The 24,541-nt window shown below is 48.8% G+C and overlaps 1 protein-coding gene across 2 annotated transcripts in view; it reads left to right on the forward strand.

Moving 5' to 3' along the window:
• The first annotated feature begins 19,831 nt into the window (after nt 1–19,831).
• Nucleotides 19,832–24,541, forward strand: part of SLC24A3 (solute carrier family 24 member 3) — a 99,915-nt gene continuing 95,205 nt past the window's right edge. For both annotated transcript variants that reach the window (XM_066547751.1, XM_066547752.1), the window contains exon 1: nt 19,832–19,910. The gene's annotated coding sequence lies outside the window, so the exon portion shown is untranslated. The remainder of the gene's footprint in view (nt 19,911–24,541) is intronic.

A 24,541-nucleotide genomic window follows, 5' to 3' on the forward strand; every position in this document is an offset into this window, starting at 1 on the left:
TCTTCCCTCTCTTCATCAGCCATGGCCTCATCCAAATGCCATCATATAAAACTGGGGGGGGGGGTGCTTGTGGGGTTGGTTTATGGCTGTCTAGAACCCAACTGGCTTATTTCCTGGTTTACATAATGTTTAGAGTCCCAGGACAATCTCTGCAAATTCAGATGTGTCTAAGTTGCCATGGGCTGTGGGCAGGAAATAAATTTGCCCGTTCGTTCTCAAGGCTGATGTGAATTTCGTTTAAAGGGGAGCTAAAATGATTTATCTTTAACTTCACTGCTGAGTTAACAGTTGGACTCTATGGTCTTAGATGTCGTTTCCAATTTAAGTGGTTTCCTAACTATAATTTTCTGTATTTGGAGAAGGAATACATCGCCCTTTTACATCTTAAAAACACTGCTCCTTCTGCATTTTGCTCTGTTTCAGTAATATAAATAATGGCATTAATTTAATTTTGTATTAATGTTCTCATGCATGAAATGAAATCCAGTTTCCTTGTTAATCCTTGCAATCTAAGCAAACACGGTATAGGACCATTACAGGAGAACACTTAATCCCCCCTCTTGGTTCTCTCTAATGTGCTTTTGACGATTTTAAGGGTGAAATGAGAGTGTTTCTGTGCAGACAAGGCCAGGAATTACCCTTCCACCTTTACTACCCAATCTAAGTTGTTGATGTGCTGCTGATACACATCCAGCAGTTGGTGGTGGTTTCTCTCTGTACAATTTTTGTGACTCTTGTGTGCTATTGAATTTTGTCAGGATAAAATTTGGCAGAGGAGCTGTGAGCCCAGTGGCAATCCTGACCTTTCCCAAGGTGGCTGCTGCTCCATGTTTAAATAAGAACCAAATACAGAGACCCTGGGGTTGGGCTGAGCTGAAGCAGAATTAAGGCTCTGTATCGAAGTGTCACCATGATATTTTCTGAAAAATCTTCTTTGCCAAGGATTTTTCTCCTGAGAAGCTGAGAAGCTTCAGAAAAAGAAATGCAAGCAATAATTATGTGATTGCTTGGAATGTGGTCTGGAGGTTGCTTACCAACAGGTGCATCTTTGATTGGTTCCATGTCAATTGTTTTTACTTAATGACCAATCCCAGCCCAGCTGTGTCAAGACTCTGATCTGTCACAGGTTTTTATTATTCATTCTTGTTTAGCCTTCTGATGTATCCTTTTTCTTTCTTTAGAATAGTTTTAGTATATTATATAAATGATTATATATATCATTTCTAGAATAGAATAGACTATATAAAATAGAATAGAATATATGAAATATAAAATACATAATAGAATAGAAAAAATCTAATCTAATCTAATCTATAGCATATAATATATAATAGAATACAAAATATATAAAATATAAAATATTATATACAATATATAATATATATAATACAATATATAGTATATAGTGTATAATATATAACATATAACATTTAATATCAGCCTTCTGAGAACATGGAGTCAAACTCTCATCTGTCACCTTGTCCTGGGGACCTCACAACCCCACATTGAAGGTCTTACCCACTTGCTGGTGCCTTCTGTAGCTCTGAAACTCCAAAATCCACAGCCTTCATTAGCTCTGCAGAAGCCAGTTTGATTCCATGGGGGTGCCCCCCTGAAGATGTCTGCTGGCCCTGGAATGATTTATGGCTGTGCTGGATTTGGGGTGCCTGTGGTGAAGCAGCTGAGAGATGCAGTAGATCACAGAGTCTGGCCAGGCTGGTGAGGTGCCCCAGCAGAGCATCCATGAGCACTTTAGGAGCTGTTGATCTGTGGTGTGCCCAGGCCTGCTGCACCCTGCTCCTCTGAGAAATGGGGGAGAGAGGGGAAGGGATGGCCAGCTGCAGCTGCATGGCCACCCAGCACTATCCCCACCCCACATCCAAAGCACATAAGAGGAAAACTACACCCCAGCCAAACCTGGGACAATCACAGGGAGCATCTCATGGAATATTTTGTCTGTTTTATTGCTGCATGCACTGGGAGCCTGGGCTGCCATTTTTATAGAAATGCTAGAATTTATCATTTCTTAAATCTCCTGCGAAGACATTTTTATTGCCTTTGGTGTTTTCTCCTTCTCTTTTCTTTGTGCATAACTAATGAAACCTCTCAGAAACAGCGGCAGGAAAGAGAGAAGACCAGAACAAAGTGAGCAAGACACACCCTGTGGCAAGGGTGACCTCAGCCCAGCAGGAGCAGGTGTCACTCAGGGAGGACACTCGCACAGAGCCCCAGGAATGTGCCTCCCTCTTTGCAGTGAAGCAGAACCTGGAGAATGGCCTGGGATGTGCCAGAGGGTGAATGATGACAGTGCTGTTAATTCTGGGCTGGCAGCAGGGCTGGGGAGGTGCCCTCACCCTGACATCACCCTCTGCAGCAGCTCCCAAGTCCTGAGTTCCAGGCACCACACGGGCTGTCCTTAAGATGCTTAGTGGGGTTTGGGGTTTTTTTCCCTTCTCTTCCTGACTCAAAACTTTGCTTCTAGGTGTCTGGGCAGAGAGCTCAAGGACTCCCCACTTCCCTGGGAAGGGAGCTGAAAAGCACCTGTACATTCAGCATGTGTCAGGCTGTCTTCTCAGGCTCACAAATAATGAATTGTGTGGATTTGAGGCTTCCTCTTGAATCATAACACCTAAACCTGGGCACTCAAAATGTAATTTAAACTTCAACTTTGAAGATCATCCTTGCTCCTGTCTAATTTTAGATGTTAAACTTGTTCCCACCTGCTCTCTAAAACCAGTGGAGGTGCCTGAGTGGGTCTCCTCTGCTGACTCCAGAGCAAGCCTCAGGGTGGGCTGCTCCTGACACCCCTGGCAGAAGGTGCCATGATCTCAGGAAGTAAAGGAGAGCTCTGTATTTTAATCTCTTTTAAAAGCCTGTCACCTCCTCAAAGTGCATGAAGGCAGACCATCTGCCTTTTTCCTTGGTTTTTGCTAATGATGCCTGTGTATTTTCACTTACTGGTTCCCTCATTGGGCTTCAGTTCTGCCGGATGACTCATGCCAAAAGCTCAGAAAGCCTGCAGTAAACAGCCTACTGTTCATCAGAGCAATTTGGGAGCTCCTTCTGGGAATATTGCTCATGTTCCAGCCCCAGGGGGTGTTACAGTACTGCTGCTTTCAAAATCATTGGAAATCCTTGGGTGCTCTATATTTTTGTTCCTCAGATGTCTAAGTGTGATGGTTGGAAGTTAATAACTACACTCCTTTCCTTTTGAAAGCAATTCCTGCCCCCTGAGTCTGGTGCCCTTTGGACTTGAACTGCTCCTCATTAATGGAGGTGTCCATGGAATCGTGGCATGGTTTGGGTTGAAAGGGACCCCAAAGTCCACCTGGTTCCAACTCCCTGTCTGGGCAGGTGACTTGTCCAGCTCTCTGTCCTTCCTGAGTGAGAGGAATAGCAGACTTGTCTTTACAAACAAGCCGTGGGTCTGCTGGTAGATAAAACTAGCACTGGGAGAGAAAAGAAACAATGGGAAGGATTCCACTGATTGATGAATGGAAAAAGGTATTTGATTTTACAAATAAACTTTAGGTTTGCTGATAAATGAAATTAGACATTGAAAGATGAAAGAAACACTGGGGAAGAAAAACCCCTAAATTCCATAAGAATTAAAAATTAAAAGGGAGGGTTGTACATTAGAGGGAAATCCTTGGTATCAGGCATATCAGGGAGTCTGAACCTCTCAAGTGCCTCAGCCAATGGGGAAAGAGAGAAGGGAAATGTGGCTGGGAAATTGGGATAAAAAGGAGGCTACGTCCTCCAAAAATTGGGGAGATCCCAGGGGAATGCCCCATGGCCTCTCCCTTTATTTGAATAAAGTAAAAGGACTCCTCTGTCTCCTTTTTGGACATAAACCTCTGGTGTTTGTGGATTAATTTTCTTAACATGAGGAACCAAAATGGGAACCCTTGTGAGGGTTGCAGAGGCGGCACTTCCTGCGCTGTTCCCGATGCCTCCTGGCTGCTTGTGGATGCCCCCAGTCCCGTCCAGCCCTGATTTCAGACTGTCAAACATGCACGGAAATGGTGCCAGGCACTGAGGGATCAGTGCTGCTCTCATCTGGGTAATTAAACTCTCAGCTGGCTGCTCAGTTGGATCTGAGCTGTTCATCAAACCCCTCCTTCCTATTCCCACACGTGCAGCTCAGTCTGGGCTGTGATTTACACAGCCCAACATCAAACACTGCTCACAAAGCTGCTGGGAATTTTATTCTTTATTCCTTTTTAAATCCTCCCTGGCAGTCAGAGATGCCTGGGGGAGATGCCTGGTTTTTTACACAGGGTCATCTCCTCTGTGTGGTATCAACTTGAATGAATTCGCACAAGGTGTTGAGTAGACTTTGGGGAAGGTGAGAACTTGTTCAGGATGGAGCTTCAGAAGGAATCAGGACAACTTCCAAGCCACTGCTCCTGTTTTCCCTGGGCTCAGGGAGCAGCCCTGGCCACATGGGAAGGGCTGTTCATTCCCTGGACTGGCTGTGACACTGCAGTTGTGTAACACAGCAGCTGCATCCGATGGGCTCCTGCTCCCGTGGGCTTTGTACTCCACAGCCAGCAGGCTCATCCATGCTCCTCTCCAGGCCAGGGCCCTGCTGGGAAGGAGAAAGCAACCTCAGAAAACAGAGGGGAAAAAGGCACTGCTGATCAGCAGCTGCTGGGGCTTCCCCCACTGCTCCTGGAGGTCTGCTGGGAACAGTGCACTGCCATCAGTCTCTTCTCTTCAGCAGCATTTAAAAACACGGAAGCTGGGATGCTTTAGGGATGTTAAGTAACAGTTCAGCACTGGTTTTCATGCCATGACAATAAGATGCTTTTTTTTCAGCTGAAAGAATCCCATTTTCCCCTCTTTCTGTTTGTTTCTCTGCAGCTCTTCCTCATGCAAAATCTCCAAAGGACCCTTGAAGGGTTGACAGGAGGCCTGGCCACTGCTCCCCTCAAGGCCATTCCCCTGGCACTTTGGAAGAGAATAGAATTTAGGAAGGAGCAGCAGGACCTGAGAAGGCCAGACTTTCTCAGTGTGCTGGAATGTCCCAAGCCAGGTGTTGGGCTTGTGATAGATGAGTAATGCAATGACTGACTCTGACAATTAATGGAAAAATATCATGTATGTAGGTTAAGAAAAGTTTATAGATTTATAGTTACACTGTACCCCTGGCATGGTTATCAAGGGACAGCTGGAGTTGGGACATCTGGAAGGGTCAGCTTGTCACTATGGTGACATCTGACCTCCAATCAGGATTTGAGGAAGAGATCTCCACCCCTGGACAGTGAAGAAGGGATTGATGGACAGAACTTTGAGGGGTTAAAGGGTGAAAAGGGAAAACCTCCATTGTGAGGGGGCTGAGCACATGGAGGGGAAAATCTTTTGCTCCTGGCGCTGTCACCTTTCTTCTTTATTCAGTCTTCTGTTGTATTTTTGATTAGGTTTAATAAACCTTGCTAAACTATGAAAAGTGAGTAGCTACTTCTCACAGGCTCATGGCTGAGACCTGCAGGAAGATGCCTGCAGGCAGCTGCTGCTGGGAGAAGGGCTCCTGCTGCACATGCTCTGCTTCAGACATAAATCCCAGTTTTTCCTTAAACTCCAATCCCAAGCACTGCCAAGCATGGTCCAAGCTGAGTCCTGCTCTGCAGTGCCACGTCCTGCCCATCCCTGTGGCCACCTCTGGATGCAGAGAGTTATCACTGGGCTCTGCCATTCACATTCTCTGAAAAAAAATCCCTTCTCCAAGGATTTTTCTCCTAGGAAGCTGAGAAGCCTCAGAAAAAAAAGAAAACAAGTCTTACCTCATTTGCTTCTCCTGTGTTGTGCTGATGTGGAATGTGTTCGGAGATTGTCTATCCAACAGGTGATTGTTTCATTGGATTCTGCTCTGAGTTGTTTTCACTCATTGGCCAATCGGGGCCAAGCTGTGTCGAGACTCTGGAAAGAGTCACGAGTTTTTATTATTATTTTTATAACCATTTTATTACTATTAAACTTTTAAAATTTTAAAAACAAGTGATTGGCATTTTTCACATTCTTAAAAATCCATCCAGGGCCTCTTGCTGGGGTGTCTGTAAGCCCCCGTGGTGCCCACGTGTGCCCAGTTTTTCCTGCCAGTTTTCCTGTTGGAAATGCCCACCAGTTACCAACACAATGCCAATCTGAATACAAACCTTTTTTAGGACTTCTGTTAAGTGCTGGCAAACCACAGAGTGGCTGCAAATTACTGCTATTGAAATTCACATTCACATTCCTGATTGAGCAATTTACTGCAGTTTTCTTTAAAAACTGTTTTTATTTTCTCAATAGAAAATTCCCCAAGGAAATCTCCATAGTAACCAGAGATTATGTTAGGGGTCCTATGAAAATGTGCTGCTGGTTTTCATGGACTCTTGGAAGAGAAAATAATCTTACCAGTAAAAAATCCTGATCAGTTGGTATCTCCCAAATGTTTTGGTCCAGGTGCTGAACTGAAGGGCCATTTTGCTCCAAAAATCAGGATTTTAAGCATGGAACAGCATGAAGAAATGATGCTGCTCTGGCAGGCCAAAGTTACTGGTAAAAAGGATTGGAGGTGTTTAATTTGATCCATAAATTAATTTGATGGACTAAAAGGGAAATAACTTCTGGCTCTCAGTCAATAAGACCAATCTCCAAGTGCCATGATTAAGGCGGAATGGATGAGTTTGCAGGTTCCAATCCTGAAGACAGTGTGAGCAAGGAATTAAAAAATGGTCTGATTTACACCAGGTGGGAAATAATTAGCATAGACTCCTCCATGATTCACAGAAAGCTGATCAATCTCTCTTTATTATATTATTATTATTATTAAGAAACCCATTGCTTTTATAGACAGTTACAATACAGGTAGACCTAATTGGTCCTCCAATCCAAACACCATCACCATTGGCTAATTAGGAAACCACCCTTTGGTAAACAAATCTCCCTAACACATTCCACACGTTCACAGCAACGGGTGCAGCAAGTGAAGATAAGAATTGCTTCTCATTCTTTTCTCTGATCTTCTCACAGCCTTTCTGAGAGCTGCTGCCACAGGTGTGGCTCATGTTTGATCCCTGTTGGGAGCATCAGCTGCCCCTCTCCATCCCACACCAGTGGCTGTGTGACAAACAGGTTTTGGTCTCACCTTCATTTGGGGCACTGCCCTAAAATCTGTCTCCAGGTGTTCCTGTAAACCAGGGCAGCTGTTAGTCTGTCTGAAAGTGTGCTGTAATTTCCTGCTGAAGTGCTCCCAGGGTGCATAGCAGTGTAGAAACAACTCTGGCTGCTTTAGGGCAACTGGAATGGGAATGGAAATGGGAAAGAGGAACCGATGCTCCAGGGCAGGGTTGGCACCACCACCTCATCTCAGGTCTCCATGAGCTCCTTTCTTCTACTCCTTCCTTTAGAACTGTCCTCCTGTTCTCTTTAGAACTGTTCTCCTGTTCTCCTGCTTGTCCAGAGAGGTTGTTGGGGTTTTGTAACATCTTCCCTGCTGGGAACAGGAATATATTCAAACCCGGTGGTGGGAAGGAAGGCTGGCATACTGTTGAGTCAGAGCTCCATGGAAGCAGCCCTGGACAGCAATCCACTGCCCTGGATCCCAGGGATTTCTGCATTAATGGGCAGTGCTAGAGCCATGACTCACTGGACCACCACTACTGTTGTCTAAAAATACCTCAGGAGAACGTTTCAGTTTCAGATGGATATTGCAAGTGAGTCACTCTTCCCAAGAAAAGGGCTTCAGGAAAAGTATGTGTGCTGATGGAAATGACTCTCATCCCCAGGGCAGAGGTTTTCAGGGAGCACACAGGCCTTGGGCATCCCACTGCATCCATCCCAGGCCCTGGGGCCTCTGTCCTAGAAGAATGAGAACCTAATTAGAATTGAAGGTGAAGGGATCAATAACCAATAGGAAACCAAACAGTAAGAACTGTGTGACTTGGGACCAATGAACATTGAAACCAATTAATTTCTCTGGGTTTAGACTGTGTAAGTATGGGAAAGATCTAGTAAAAAATTCTGTGTGATGGAATGATTTTCTCTGCACAACCCAGGCAATATGTGGATTAAATTATTCGTGTTGCACATCCTGGCCAGAACAACATCCTGGACAGAATAAAGTAATGACTTAATTCTCTAACATTAAAAATTGTTGTTGGAGAGTTTTTGTTTTTAGCCTCAGTTTCAGTAACATCCTTGGAGCAGGGCCACTGTCTTGGTTTGGAAAGACAGGTGTCTGCTAAAGAAGGCAGGAGCCTCCCCTGAAATGGGAAATTACACGTCCCTCCAAATTGTTATAAATTTGAAATTAAGGGGGGTTCTCAGGCAAAAATATGGGAGCAGGAATAACAGATCTTTATTAGGGAAGAAAATAAAAAGATAAAATAAACAATGCAGTAAACCAAACCAACACTGACAGAGTCAGAATATGACCTGACACCCTGTGGGTCAGGGTGTTGGTAGCAGTCCCATTGGAAATGTGGCTGCAGCCCTCCTGCAGTGTCAGGGGTGGTTCTGTTGGAGCAGGGATCCTGTAGAAAGGTGCAGTCTCTTCCTCTGAAGATCCAGTGGCAGAGACAGCTGGTCCTCTGGGAAATCCAGTGGAGAAGCCGTGCTGGTGTTCCAGGACTCCAGATTATATCCAGGTAGGAATGCTTGGCTCCTCCCTCTGGACGGGGCATCTCCCAATGGGATGCTGTAGTCCTTATCAGTCATGTGGTGACATTCAACAGCTGTTATCAGCAGATGTCTCCTCAGAGGGAGGAGTGGGTGTGGAAGAGGTAAGGAAAACTGCCCAATTAACAGAAGACAACTGCCATACAGATGGCAAATAGATACAATTTGCTTGGCAATCCAGGACAGCCATCAACAAACCTGGACCAGCAGATAGATGTTCCTTGCAGTCCCAGCCTCTCCCACGGGCCTTTTCCTGAGGGATTTCCAGCACAGCTGATGCCTCCCAGTGTGGGCAGCTTGGAGATCCTGCTGCTCTCCAAGCAGGGAAGCTCCTGGGACAGACAGTCCTGGATTTTGAGCTCTAGGAGCTCATACTGCTGCCCAGCCTCGTGGCCACTTCCATGGGCAAACAAGGGTTTAAAGTGGAGGCTTAAACCCTGTTTGTACTGATAAAACCCCAGAGTGTGTCCAAGGGAGACTCCTTCATAGTGCCAGAGAGGCTGTGGGTAAGTTGTTCAGTTTCCTAAAGACTGTGAGGAGCAGCTTTGGAAGCAGGCAGGGAAATGCCTGCTGAATTCAGGCAGCTCCATTTCCTCCTCTTGGACTGCTGCCTCCCATCCAGGATCCTGAAAAGCTGCGCTTGGAGTGTTAAAATCTGCTCTTGGAGTGCTAAAATCTGATCTTGGAGTGTTAAAATCTGCTCTTGGAATGTTAAAATCTGCTCTTGGAGTGTTAGCCACAGCTTTAAAAAGTTTTCCTGTGCCACTGCTCACAGGGACTTGCTGGAGCCCAGTGCTCAGCCTGGACAGCTCTGGAGCTCAAAGTGCAATTTATGGTGTTGTTTGGTCACTTTCTGACATTACTGTGTTCCTTGGAGATTACATTCTTTTACAAAATAGCTCCAAAATGAAACACTGCTGTTTTCTATGAGTTTTTATTGTGGGTAGGAAAAGAATGGGATGGGCTGGGATCTCGCTTGAGGCAGTTTGTTAAGCACAAGGAGAAGGCTTATAAACAAAAGGACAGTGAGGGGCTGGAATAAGGCTTGGGGCGGATTTAAGAGCAAATTTCGTAATTTTTTCCAAACATTAAGAGATTTTCTCCATCTCTACAGCTACTTGAAAGGAGGCTGTGAGCACAGGTGGGGCTCAGCTTCTTCTCCTGGTTAACAAGTGGCAACAAAAGAGGAAATGGCCTCAAGTTGTGTCAAGCCCTCAGACACTGCCTGGAGAGGGGTAGAATGAGGGGCCAGGACACACAAATATGGCAACTGTGCAGAAGCCTCCTTATGTAGCTGGCTGGCCACATAAGGAGCAGAGCTAGCACATGGATGCCTTCACTTATTTGGGCTGCTCCTCGTGCTCCCAAGCAGTGGAGAAATGTCCTTTGTTCCTTGTGGCAAGGTACAAACATTCACCCTCTCCTTCCTGACCCCATCACTTTGATCCCTGTGCTTTTCCAGCCATGCCTCCTGGCCATGGAAAAACACATCAGCCTGAGCTGATCTGTTTTTCCTCTACAAATCAAGTGAATTTAGTCCTGGGAAGTGGGACAGGGCAGGGAGATCATGGAGCTGCAGGGCAAAGCAGCACACCCCTGACAAGGCTTCAGGCATGCCCATTGCAGGCAGTGGGGATTTTGGGTCATGCTACTTCTGCTTCTTGGAAATATTTGCTGTTTCTTCTTTGGTGCCAAACAGGAAGCTGTTTGTTGCTCCTTTTGCCATAAGGAAAACAAACCCTAAGGTGTGTAATGACTCTGCCCTCTCTGAAGGCTCTTTTGCTTCAGGAGAGAAGATTAACAGGAAAAGAGAAACTTAGGAAATGGTATCAGCATAATTCCTGGGGCCAGCCTGGGAGTGAGCAGGGATCAGGTGCTCCTTTTCTGGATCCATTCTGTTGCTTTTGAGTGCTTATCCCCATTCCTTCCCTCCCCCTAAAGCTTGTGGAACATGAAGAATGAGCCCTGCTTTGTGAATCTCACAACCCTGAAGGGAGCCCCAGGATTTGGGGGGCTTGACACATAATTTCTGCATAGCTGGGGCTGGCAGCTCAGCATTTAATAGCTGTGTGCCTGGAGGAGTGACTATAAAAAGTCATGTTTAGATTTCTGCAGCATTCATCATTTATTTGAGAAAATACAGCAGCAAGCTTGTAGGCAGCCCCAAATATGGTAATTGCTCTGCCATCTCTGTCCCAGACAAAGGAATAATCTGTGTTCCAACGCCTTCTCCTCACCCCAACCCACACCTGACACTAGCCATAGATCTGTTAAGGCTGTTCAGCATCCACCATTAACCACTGAACTCATGGAAAAGCAGGCCCAGCAATTAGCAGTTTAATGCTTAGAGCCTTGGAAATATTTTCTTGTTTTGTTTCTGGTTTGTTTTTGTTTTGTTTTTCTTGTCTATGTAAGTGGATTGCTTAAACTGAATTTAACATACACGGGGTCAGTCCTCTCTGATTGAAAGCTGTGTTAATATTATTTAAGTTTGGAAATGACTGGAGGTAAATCAAATTTAGGTCATTTTGCTTCTGAATAAGAACTTGCATTGAGGGATTGAATGCATTTTAACTAATCCACTTAAAGTCAAGCAGTGACTTAATTTAGATTATTTTTCCTGAGCAAGTCTGTCTAGGTAAGACCTTGCACTGCTTTCCAACCCATCCTGCTTCACTCTGGTGGAGCTGTGTGCCACCAGCAGAATGAAATCCACGTACACAAATCACAGTGCTGGGCTCCAAAGTGTGAAATTAAATACAAAATATATATCTGGGAGCATGAACTCATGGTCTGGATGAGGTTTTATTTCTCTCCTTTCTAAACAGCCAGTAGAAATACAGCACATGTCTATTTGGGGAAAAATACAGTGCATAGGACAAGAATTTGAAGCAAGTCCAGAGACTGTCTTTGCTGTCCCTGAGGCAGCACACAGTGCAGCAGCTGGGTAAGGGTCTCAAGTGATTTCACGGTCTCACCTGTCCTCAAAATACTTCTTAATCTGTTTTTTACAAAATACAGTGTCCTGATAAGTGTCAGCTTCTCATATGTGGTGTTTGCATGGCAGGCTGTTCCAGGTCACCCAGAAGGACTGGGGCTAATTTGTCACTGAAACAAACAAGAGCACAAGTGGGTGACGTGGCTGCCTTTCTTCTTGGTGGGGTTGCTCACTCAGGAGATGGTGAAAGCGCTGTCCTTCACATGAGCAGAAGTTTTGTTTACCAGTGCAAGCAAGTGGGATCCTGGATGCTTAATTAGGAGTTCATTTCACCACAAATTAACCCTCTTTGAAGTAGGGACGGACTGTGCTGCTTTTCCAGCACAGCTTCTTTACACAGAACCACTTAGGTAGGAAAAGCCCTTTAAGACCATCGAGTCCAACCATTCCCCCAGCCATGTCCCCAAGTGCCACATCCACATGGTTTTTAAATTCCACCAGGTATGAAGACTCTGACACTGCCCAGGGCAGCCTGTGCCAAGGCTGGGCAGCCCTTTCCATGAAGATATTTTTCCTAATACCCACCCTAAACCTCCCCTGGCAGAACTTGAGGCTGCGTCACATCAGGGTCTCCCTGGCAAATGCCAGCCCTGGGCAGCTCAGTGCCACAGCTCCTCGGGAGGAACAACCCAGCTTGTGAGAGGTGTTACATGAAAAGGCATTTGAGGAATAAGCCCAGAGCTCACAGACTTCCCTGGCTGGCAGCAGAGCTCGTTGTTTGGGCTGGATGTGCTGGCTGGTTCCTGCTGGCCGTGATAACGTGTTGGGAATTGGGAACGGCAGTGTTGGGAGCCAGCCTGGGATTATCAACTCCTCACAGGGCTGCTGCCCTCTTCCCTGTGGCTAAAAGTGTCAGAGGGTTGTGCTGCATGCTGAAAACGTGCTGGTAACAGGAACTCTTGAAAACAGAGCAGAACTTTTGCACTTGGATATTCATTTCTGAGAGACTTTGGAAATAAAATTTAATTTCACGATAAAGATTTGAAATAAATTTGGCTAAACTGCAGATACATTTATGCCTGAGAACTGGTGTCAATCTAGTTAAACCAAACAGTAATGTATGTCAGAGTGTAGTTGTTTTATGTAGGTCAGGCCACACCACTTGGGAAAGTGACAAAGTGTTGCTCCAAACTGTCACCTCCTGACATCTGAAGCACATTGTGTGTTAGAACCTGGGCCAATATTTTGGCTAAATTAGGTGTCATTGAGGAGACAGCAAGGAGCTTTCTTTTTCTTTTCTTTTCTTTTCTTTCTTTCTTTCTTTCTTTCTTTCTTTCTTTCTTTCTTTCTTTCTTTCTTTCTTTCTTTCTTTCTTTCTTTCTTTCTTTCTTTCTTTCTTTCTTTCTTTCTTTCTTTCTTTCTTTCTTTCTTTCTTTCTTTTCTTTTCTTTTCTTTCTTTCTTTTCTTTCTTTTCTTTCTTTTCTTTCTTTTCTTTCTTTTCTTTCTTTTCTTTCTTTCTTTCCTCCCTGACATGCCCAAACAGTGGCTGTGAGACCCTGGTATTTGCTGTTTCTGAGTGCTGAAGGACTCAGTGACCAGAAATGATGGAGCTGCTTCACCAGCAGTGTCCAAGAGCTCTCCCACAGCAGCTCTCCCTTCCCACAGGGACATTTTTGGGTGGCTGTGCTGGTTTGCATTACGCTGATGCCTCACTAGATGTCTCCAGGAGCAATCTGAGATTCATTGCCTGATAAATCCGGGGCTGGAACGGGGCTGGAACTGAGTCCAAGCGGGAGCTGGCCTGTCTGCATGCTGACACTGCCTCTTCTGGAAATGAGAACCCATCTCTGCAGCATGCTTTGTTGCTGAGAACTGTGACAAATTCTGTCATGTAAGACATTTATAGGCAGAGAAGTGAGGGTTAGGGTTAGGGTTTCCCTGCTGGGCAGGGGAAAACATCCTAATGAACTCTCTCTTGGTTTTCTGTCAACCCAGGGAGGTTTCACTCACAGTTTAGGATGCCAACAAAGCTTCCTACATAAACCACCCCTCCATCTTCCCCTCTATCTGGAAATGAGGAAAATAAATGGTAAGCAATAAACCATATCTCTGCTCACAGGAAGGATGATCACAGCTTCCTTCCAGTGACTTTAATTAAGCCACTGTGGCTGGGCCAGTAAGTTCAGCTCCCTCAGCCAAGCAGCAGCACTTCTCCTTGTAATTGTGAATTATCCCAGGGAGCTGCAGCCCTGCACTCCGATTGCATCAGCTCATGTGTGAAGTGCTGATGAGCTGGTTTCAGATGGGGACCCAGGACAGTCCCAGGGATCTCAGGGAGCTCTGTACAGGAACTTCCAGTGCTAAGGGAACAAACAGCCCCCGAGGCTGGAGGCTCTTGCACCTCTCCTGCAGACCGTGTGCTCCTCTCCTGCTGGCAGTGGCCCTGTCCAGCCTTCTCTAAATCCAGGCACACTGCTGGGAGGGTGGAGGGGAAGGAGGAGAGGAACATTTATCTGCTATCTGAAGGGAACTCACACAGAGTGGCCTGGGAGAGGCCACTGGAACCACCCCAGGGCAGCCACCTCTGCAGAGCTGAGGCGATGGAAACCCTGGAGGGAAGCTCTGGCCACAGGCTGGTGCTGCTTATTCCTTATGAGAGACCTGGGGATGGTCAGTGCATGCCCCTGGCAAGCCCAAGGACATTCCCAAGCTGGGGAACTGACCAGAGCTCAGGAAGGAGGCAGGGCTGCCATTCAGGGCACGAGGAGGAGCAAAGTGCTGGTTTGCTGGACGTGTCCCTTTTGTGGTGGGCAAAGCCTCTCCCCTGTGCTTGCCATGGCATCCTCCAGAGCAGCCCAGTGATGGTGTTTTTTGGAGAACAGCATCCCTCACAGGCAGGCCACTGGGGAGGAGCCCAGCAGTAAAGGGGGGCAGAAGCATTGGTGATGATCCAAGATTTATATTAGATTTCATGGTCCTTTTTTGTTTTCTCAGACTTTTACGAGCTGTAAACTGTGAGCTCTGGATATACCAATGTTAGGATTCATTCTGACACTGCTATTTTCAATATTTACACAGCTACCTATCCTTCTTCTGCATTTCTGAATTTCTTTTTTGGCTTCAGAAACATCTTCCTGTGGCAAAGGGTCCTCCAGGGCAATTTCACTGCATGTAATAGGGTTTCATTTGCATTTGTTTTGAATTGTCTGCTCTTTAATTTTATTAAGTGTTGCTTTTTTTTTCCAGTGCCATCAGGCAGGTAGAAGAGCAGAGCTTTCCTCTGGAGCAGTTGCTATTCCCTGGACTTTCCCGAGGTGGGATGTGCACACACACACACCACCAGCCTGCCCTGTGCCCACAGAAGGGCAGGACAGCCCATAAGGGGACACAGAATCACTCTGTTTGTAAACCTGACCATTGATTGGAGAGCAAACAGGCTGCTGCTGAAAGAAAAAAAAAAAAAGTGTCATCCTGAGGCATTCAGCAATGAGCTATGCAAGGCACAGCCTCAAACCACAGGAAGCCCTGATATCCCATGAAGTAATAAATATTTTTCTATAAATACCAGCGTTTTTATTGCCTCTTTCATCCAGAAAGAACCCTAGTTGGCTTTTATGCACTGCATACTCAATTTGGTAATTGCTTCTCACCACTGAAGCACAAGATATTCCCAGAGATTCAGCAGTAGCAGAGGGATAATTGCTGGGGCAAGCAGCTCCAGCAGGGGAGGGCTGTCCTGCTCCATCCTGCCTCTCTGGCTCCCACCCCACTGGCCTTGGTAAGAGAAAACAGCACCCTAAAAGAGGGCTGCAGGAGAAAATACCTCCAAGCCTCAGAAAGGGACAAATACACATACAAATACAGGGTATGCAGCTTCTTTAGTCTGTTCGCTCATGTGTGTATTTAGTTGTGAATCAAGAAGAGAGGATGTGGAAAGCTTTAGAAAAATCTGTACCCAAAGGAAAGGGTACAGATCAGAAAAGGAGTGAGGAAACTGGGTGCTGCTGCTTTCCTTTAGCTGCCAAAGACCCCCAAACCCTCTGGCAGAAGGAGAGCCAGAAACCAGCTCTGTCACAGCCCAGTTTGTTTTCCCAGAGAGCTGAAACACGGCGAGTGTGTCCCCTCTGCTCCCTCCTGTACCACAGGCCTCCCTGAAACCCTGAGCTCACCACAAAGCCTGTGAGTACAAACACTTTTGTACAAGCTTTTCAGAGAGAGGAGAGAGCTGCCAGCCTTCAGGAGGAGGACACCCAGCTTTATCCAAGGCTGTGACCTTAAGCTGTTTCATCTAAGCAGATGCAAACTTATTTAAATAAGTTCTTAAATAAAACGGGAACAGGCGTAGCCTAAACTCCTGTAAACTATTTTTACATTAAAATCCCATCAGCAGGGCAGCCTTTTGAACCAGCCTGAACCTGGAGTACGGGTGTGTGTGACTGGAGGAGGAGGTTTGTCATCACTCATGAGACACTGATGCCAGGAGCTGACCAAAAGCATCGCTCCTTCAGCTCCAATGACGTCCAGGTGCTCCCTGGGCTCCCTCGGGGCACGGCTGGCTGGATTTGCTGAAACCAGCTCATTCACATGGGCAGCTCTGTTAAAAATAGGTTAGAAACTGCTGTAAAACAGTTGATAATTGTTAAGAGATGTACTGTTATTTTGGTTGTTATATTGTAAAAGGGGTTAAAAGGGTAGTTATAAGAAATAGGCACGTACCTGTATTACACATAAGTGCACCACTTGAACCAACCTGGACAGAACTGTAATGGGCCAATCGAGTGCCTAAAACCTTCATGCAAATGAAGGATCCAAAAAGAAACCAATCCAAAGGGACAGAAAACAGGATAAAAAGGGGCATCTGACCCAGGGAAGCAGTGCTGCTCCACCTGGAAGCTCGGGGACATGGCTGCTGAAGCAGCCCCAGCACCGGCGCCGCAGCATCCTCGATGGGAACGCTCGGCCTGCAAGCCCACATGCTTAAGGGGGCTTTCTTTCTATTTTTATTATAATAAAGGCTGAAATCACTTTAGTACTGGAAGTCTGTTCTCGTTTTTAACAGCTCTACCTGGGAGCAGGGCACTTGGGCAGGCTTTCAGCTCGCTGAGCAGGCAGGAAGGAGAGAGCAGGAGCAATCAGTAGCGCGTTTAATTGCATCCTCTCTGTGGCTTGCAGAGGATGCATGAGTGTGTCTAAGGTTTGTGGCTTGAACAGCTGGTTTAAGCCAGCCCCTCTTACCTCACAGGAGAGGCAACCATGCCAAGCCACCCTCAATGCTGCTTTTAACCTGGAACTGGAGCTCAGCCACAGCCCTGGCACCGAACCGCTCAGGGAGGAGGAACAAGCAACTAACACATCCAGCAGCACACACCTGAGGTGAGGGCACAGCTTTCCATGTAGGCAGACACTGGCAGGGAGGGAACAGGAGCTGTGATGCAAAGGCAGGCCCCAGGACTGGAACCTAAGGCAGAGAAGCCTCCTGCTGTCCTCTGAGACCCAGCTGGAGTGCCTCTGCAGCAGTTCCCTATGTGTGGAATGCAGCATCAGTGAGACTTGGTGATTCTGCCATGCAGGTGCTCTCAGTCCCAGCCTCATAGTGCCCCTGTCCATGTTTGGCCAAGGCTCCAGTGCCACTTCAACCCTTCAAACTGGCTTGGGGTGCTGCCCGCCAGCTGGGGATCACCTTCACTGGCAGCTGGATTCTGCCCGGCCAATGCACATCGATTGTGCTCTGCTCGAATCCCAAATATTTTTCTCCAGAGTTGAAAGCTCTTTGTGAGCATAATCTGTGAGTCCAAACAGAAGAAAAATCTCTGTTTGGTCTGAAGCTCAGAACTTGGCGTGGCTTGCAGGGGAAGATGCCAAGTACGCGAGGGCTGTTTGCTCTCCTTGCAACAGTCACGGCTGCTCCTCAGCTCCGCTAAGGCACATCTGGCTGTCATCTCTGCACATCTGTACCCTGTGATTTACACAGTTTTCTCCCAGTGCTTTATGTGGTTTTGCACTGTGGAAGGAACAAAAGCACATCTTTCTGCCCCTCTGAGAGCCAGCTCTGTGGGAACCTTCCGAGGGCCTCTCTGCAGAGCATCCGTGGCCCTCCGTGGAGAAAGCTCTGCATGGCACCAAGCGCGGCAGAGGTGCCACAAAGCAAACCCTGTAATGCTCATCAGCGTGCTAGTCATGTCTGGTCTTTAGCAGGTTTTTTTTTTGTGCAGAAGACTCCTGTAGAAGGTAAATATAGAGTGTTTCTTTCAGAAGAGTAATGTCCACCACGGTTCCCTTCCTTCTGTTTCTTCCAGCAGACGGAGCCGCTCAAAGCCTGCTCCACCCACACACCAGTTTATCAGTGGGAGAGAAAAGGGAATTCTCCTGTCTCGTGCTCCCCAGAAATGCACATGCTTCAGGAGCTAGTACTCACTACACTAGTAAGGCATTCTTGTGATTCTGAGTGGGAAATTTGTTCCTGAGCTTCCCAGATAGTCCCAGTCTCCATTCTCAAGACAGTGAGCTCTCACCTGGTATTTACAAGCAGCCCTGCAAAGGGACCAGAGGAGGCTTATGATGGAGGCATGAGTAATGATTTTGCAGTGACTCTCAGGGTCGCATTTTCAAGAAGTTTTAGACTTCAAAGGGACATTTAAATTTAAAGGGAGTACTTTGGGAACACTATCACAGTTCTCTGTCATGTCAGCAATGGGGCTTTCACCCCCAAGCCTCTCTCACCCGTGACTGCTTTCCCACGGCACCAATTGGTGACAGTCAGGATCTCTTTCCTTATCTGGAGTGACTTGCTGTAGAGTTTGACAGTGCTGCAGGTTTCAGAGTTGTTTACCATGGGATAAAACCTGCCCTGCCAGGGGGGAGGGAGTGTGTCCTACCCGGAAAAAACACAAACCAAAACAAAACCCTTCTCCCATAGTTACATCCTAGGCCAGTTCTCAGCTCCGTTTACTGTCTGGGTGGGAACTGGCTCTGCCTACCCCTGGCCAACAGAGACACCTGTGTTGTTAAAGTTGTGTGTAGGAGCATAAGCAGTAAATATGTAAGAGTAGAGTTGGAAACCAACATCCTGGTCAAGTTCAGAACCGGCAGAAATCCTTTCAGGAGAGGGTGGGTGCATGTAATTTGTTGCTGCCCCAGAATGAGACTGTCTTCATTGAGAAAGGTTGGTAACTGACAGAGCTACTGACAGTGATGCTCACTTTCATTTCAGTCTGTGTACAGCATGCCATGGCCGCTCTTGGGGAACAGTCAGACCTTGGTAACAGAGATATTTGTTCTGCTGTCCTATTCATCTTCATCTCAGCTCAAAGTGGCTCTTCAGCCAAAAAGGTCGATCTCTCATGAAACTCCAGGGCCCCACCTGGATAATGGTGTGTCTCCACAAGTGTGGGCCCTGCAGGGGCGGCTGTTCCCTGGTGTGTGCACAACGCTCTGGGCTCAGCACAGCCTCTAGGCGTTTGTGTCAATGTTCCAGCAGCAATTACGACATTACAGGAGAGAGGGGAAGAAAGGTCCTGGCTGGCCCAGGTTTCTTGAGCACGGCAACCCCAGCAGAGGAGGGCTGGGGTGGCTGTGCGTGGGCTGTCTTGTGTCCGAGCAGGTGGTGTGTGAGCCGGGGTGCCAGGGTGCCCAGCAGAGTGAATGGGAAGCAAGAGGGCTCACACAGGACCGGGATGAAGGGCAGATGAGTGCTCACCCGGCAAAAAGTTGAGGGCAGAGTGTGAGAAACGGGAAAAAATCCCCAGCCACCCGCAATGAGAAACCTCCCGGCTGTCTGAAAGGCAGGGGGGGCAGCGAGGGCTGTGCCCGGGATCACAGGTGAGGGATCAGCGATGCGCTGGGGCTTTTCTGTGTCCAACACTGCACAGGCCATAGCCCAGGCGGTGATGCCGAGAGGTCCCCAGCGGTGGCGGGAGATGCGATGGGTGCGACGGAGCGACGCCGAGCGAAGGCGATGCCCAGCCAGCCCCCTCCCAGGCAGGCAGCCGGCAGCGGGCACCGCGCCGCTGTCGTGCCCGCTCCGAGCGTTGCCCGAGGAGGGGCCGAGCCCCGCCGGCCCCGCCGCCGCCGTGCGGCCCCCGCCCCGTCCCGCCCGCGGTGGGCGGGCGGAGGCGGCGCTGCGGCGCCCGGCGGGGCTCGGCGCGGCGCGGGGAGCGGTCGGAGCGCAGCGGAGCGGCCGCGATGGGCGCCCCGGGCACGGCGGCGGAGCGGCGGCGGCGGCGGCGGCTGCTGCGGGGGCAGCGCTGCGCGCTGTGCTCGCTGGCCCTGCTGGCCCTGCTGCTGGCCGGCTGCGCGGCCGGGCGCGGCGGTGAGTGCGGGGCCGCGGCGGGGGGCAGCGGCCGGGCCAGCCCAGCCCGGCTGCGGAGTGGAGGGCGGCGCCGCGGGGGCCGCGCCGGCCGGGGTCCCTCCCTCACGGGGTCCGCGCCGGCCGGGGCTCCCTCACGGGGTCCGCGCCGGGGCCCTCCCGAGCCGGGGCGTTGCGCGCCGGGGGCGGCCGCGGGAGCAGCGTGAAACTTGGCGGAGCTCGGCGTGTGGAGCGGGGCCCGCCCGCCCCGGGGGTCCCGGCGGGCACCGGGTGCCCGGAGCCCTCCTGCGGGGCCCCGGGGTTCCGGGGGTGCCCTGCCCGCCGCGCTTCGGCTGCGCGGAGGGCGGTGGGAAGCGGTTCGCGTTGTTGCTCTGCGGAGCCGCGAATGTAAGCAGAATTTAGGCAAGGCTTATTTGCCTTTAAGGAAAGAAGAGCGTACGCCTCCGTGACTCGAATTTGCTTTTTGAATAAACAGACGTGTCTGAAGGGTTTCACGGTGTCCAGCATGGTGTGAGGAATGCTCTGATGTTCAGGGAAGAGCACAAACACCAGCTACAGCTTGAACGCAGTGGAGTATTACGATGTTGGGATGTGTTTTGAAGATTCGGGACTTTTATGTCCTCAATTTAATCGAATTGTCTTTTTTTTTTTTACATGTCTTCTAAAACTTACGCTTTTTCTTACAAACGTGGTGATTGCTTCCAAGAAGTAAGGCCAGGAAAAACATGAGCGTCGTTGTAAGTAAACAGGAGTTTATGTATGTACTGAGGTATATTCAGGTCTGCCAGCGCGGAAGATGCAGATGTGTGACACCAATATCCATCCTTCCTTAACCTAAACTTCAAAGGCAGGCGGGGAGAAGGGCTGTGGTGCTGGGGCCACACCTGTGCTCTCTTCCCCCTTGCCGTCAGCGGGAAGATGAAGAGTGCACTCCTCTCTCTTGAGTGCAGTGCTCCTTCCCATCCTGTGTTTTGGGGTCCCTGCCTGTGCAGAAGGAGCTCCATCTGCTGTAAAGGCTGGTGCCACAGGTGCCTTTGTGTTCCCCAGCTGGTGCAGCAGACTTGTGTCAGGGCTCTGGCTGCTTTGCTTCAGTTTGGGAGCCTGTTGTGATCAGAGTTTGCTCAAAGTTAATCTGAGAGGTGAGGAATGGCGTTTGCCAAGCAGAGCCAGGAGGTGACAGGGAGAAGAATTATGTCACAGGGGGGAATTTTCCACAGCATCCACTGCATCCGCTGGCGCTGCATGGGCCCAAAGTGAGTGGGCTCTCTGGGAGCCTTGGATACAGCCTGATGCTCTCCAGCATTTGTGTTGTGCTCAGAAGGTGGAAAGGTGTATTTTTCTGTAGTTGTTTCAGTATTTTTCCCACATAAAAACAGCATTTAGGATCCACAGCATAAACTTTTGACTAGACTGCGGTGCTTTTGTGTCAACTGGCATCTCTCTCTCTGCTGCTCTGGCAGGAGGCTCTGGGGTGGTTTTCACTGTGTGCTGTTTGGAGTGCAAGTGGCATATGCAGCTCCCAGCATCCTTGATGCCAGAGGGACCGGTGGCAGTGTGAGGTTGGGCACAGACTTGCCCGGGGTGCTGCAGTGACTGCTGCTCCTGGAGAGCCTTGGTGTCGAGGTGTGATCCAGCTCAGAAACCTAGGCTTGAATCACCTCTTTGCATGATGCACGCTCGTTTTGAGTGCTGCAGTTTTTCTTTGTCAGTCTCTTTCTCCTCAGGCACCGTTTCAGCCATGGCCTGGGTCTGGATCTGGAGGAGCCAGGCTTTTGGGATCACTGCAGACCTGTGTGTGTGTGTGTGTGTGCAGAGGGTGTCGGGTGCCAGAGCCTCCTTGTGAGGTGTGTGTGCTGGCACGTCTCCGCAGGAAACAGGCAAGAGCAGGTAACCACAGCGGTCTAGTTGCTCCATATGGAGCAGGCAGCTCTAGGGGACAGGGCATGAGCTCTGGGATTCTGCTCTGGTAGCTCCCACTGCTTTTCTGAGGGCCTTAATCAAAGCTCTCCATGTCTCGTTTGGCTGGGTCTCAAAAATAAGGGTACTTTGTGAAGTGAGTTTGAGATCTCCTGATGCTAAATGATGTGTAATAACAAAGTGTTAAAACATTATAGTGTTCTGTGAGGCTCATTCCAATGATCTCTCTATCCCACAAGGGTCAAGCTTTTGGAAATAGATCTGGTGCTAAGAAGAAATCCAAGTTCACAGTTTGTCTGGGCAGTGATCATACAGCTGGGGTGCCCCTTTCTTGCTTGCTGGCAGTGTAAGTCTGTGGTTGTGCTCTGGCATTAAGGAGGTCACACTGGTAACTGAGAGGTGTAACTGAGACCAAATACAGCCCTGCAGACCCCAGATCCAGCTGCCAACCTCTGGCTGCTCAACTGCCACCTGCACAGAAAGGGTTGAACAAAGTGTGAAGTTGGGTTTATTTTTTCCCCCTTATTTATCCCCCCATCAGTCTGACTCGAATTTTCTATTCTAAAGAGAGGGAGGAGTGGAGACCTCATTATATGAGACTGCCTTCTAAATTGTAATGATTCAGGTTTTTCAAGGGAGGCTTCTGAGTCAGGCCTTTAACCAGTTTGCTGTCACGGACAGCAGAAATAGCAGGGGCATCAGTCAGTGGGATTTTTCTCCTCTTCTTTGTGTCTGTGTCTTTGGCAGGATGGTGAGGAAAAGCTGGGTCTGATTCTGCAGCCCTTACTCATGGGGATGGGCACATCCAAGCACATGGAGTGGCCTGCGTGATTCAAGTGTGGAAGATTCAGGTTTCTTTTAAGTCTTGTTTTAACTTGATGGGAGTGAAGTGTCCAGCATGGTGGAGCAGGGCCTGCCAGATGCATTTTGACTGGCTCTGAGACTTACCCTAAAAACGAAGCTCAGGCTGTTTTCACAGGGCTGGTATTTGCCCGGTCCTTGTGGGCTGTGGTGTGTTGAAAGCATCCATGTCATGAAAGCACACTCTTAGAAAGCCTCTGAGCAATCCTGGGTGGTGTGATGAGAGATGGGGAGCAAAGATCCCGGGCACGTCCGCCTTCCACCCCTGTGCTGGTTGGAGGATCTGGAATGAGCCACGTCGGCTGTTTGCTCCTGACCGCTTTGTCACGGGCCCTGCCTCAAAGGGCTTTTCCTTACAGATCTCCTTACTGCCAAAATAACACAGAAGAACCTTGGTGGGACAGATCCCGTTCCTCTAGCTGAGAGTTAAAGTGAAAACTCCCTGATTGGGGTGTTTTGGTTTGTGTGAACCAAGAAACCCAAACCGAACTTTAGAGGTCACGCAATGAAAGCACGAAAGTAGTTGTTTTCCTCACTTCTTCAGTGGAGTGTAATCCTAGCTTCAGCCTGAGTAATCCTAGCCCAGATGTATTGCTGTAATCGTTGGACCCCTGGATATGGGAATTTACCCTCACAAACTCGGGAGAGGCATCAGGCCAGAGTGTGGTATGTGACCTCTTTGGCAGGGAGCGTGTTTGGCCTTGCAGGAAATGACTTGTTCATTTATTTAGTACTTGTTCAAGGTCCTGCACCCACAGCTGACTGAGACTGAGCCCTTGTGTCGAGCAGCTTGGAGAGCAGCAGGGATGGGACTTGCAGTGCTGCTTGCAGGGCTGAAGGAACCTGACCAGAATCAGCTTCAGGTGCTGGCAGAGCAGGGCTTGCACAACTGGCTGTGGCTGGAGAACTGCCTTCAGAACACCCCTATCTCAGGGTCTGTGTGCTGCCCACTTCATTGAAGTGCTGTGGGAGTGCCAGGCTGCATGCCAGGCTGGCTGGCCTGCCAAGGCTGAGGTGGACCCTGGCACAGCACCTGGAACCTCAGGGTCAGGGTGCTTGGGGTGGCCATGCGGGATGCTCGGGATGCTCAGGAGCTCTGGCTGCAGCAGGGTGTGAGGGCAGAGGGCTGCTGGCTGCCCCAGCTGCTCAACAGCAAGGAGAACACCAGGCTGGCAGAGGGTGAGTTGCAGAAGGATTCAGCAGCTGATGTTCCTTTGGCTTGTGCTGCACACTTGTCTGTGCTGATGGAGCTGTGCGGGCTCAGTCCTGCCCTGTCCATGGCTTTTGGCCACTCCTGCCCTCATTGGTGCCTCCTGCCTGGGCTCTGGCATGGTGGTGGCCCTTAGCTGAGCCTTTCCAGCAGGCTAACCCAGCAGAAAACTAGCCCAGGACAAATAAAGGAGGTTTATTGCCAAAACAGCACACTGAGATGACTTGGTGAGGGGCATTAACAGAGAGCCCTTGGGTGGTGGCTGTGGTCAGAACAGCAGAGCTCATGAGGAGGTGGGCATGCTTGGTTGGTTCTTCCCAGCCTTGTCTCAGTACTTCCTTCCTGCTGCTAATCTTCAGTAGTCCATAATTGGAATAGGCAGGCTGGTCACACTGTCCATTTTTGGTCAGAGATGCTCAAAAGACTCGTCTGAACCTGTCATATATTCATGTGGCAGGTATTTTGTGCCTGCATCCTCTTGGAAAGATACAGACATTAAATAAAGTCTGTGCTGATATGGGACAGGGTCATTTAGGAGATCAGCATCCAGCCCCACAGTTGGAAAACTCCCCTCACCCTGGACCTGACCTGCTTCTAGGTGTTAGCCTGTCCCAGGGTACTTCACTCTGTTTTGTCTCTTGTTCTT

Source organism: Molothrus aeneus, chromosome 3 (genome assembly GCF_037042795.1).
Source record: "Molothrus aeneus isolate 106 chromosome 3, BPBGC_Maene_1.0, whole genome shotgun sequence".
NCBI lineage: Eukaryota > Metazoa > Chordata > Aves > Passeriformes > Icteridae > Molothrus > Molothrus aeneus.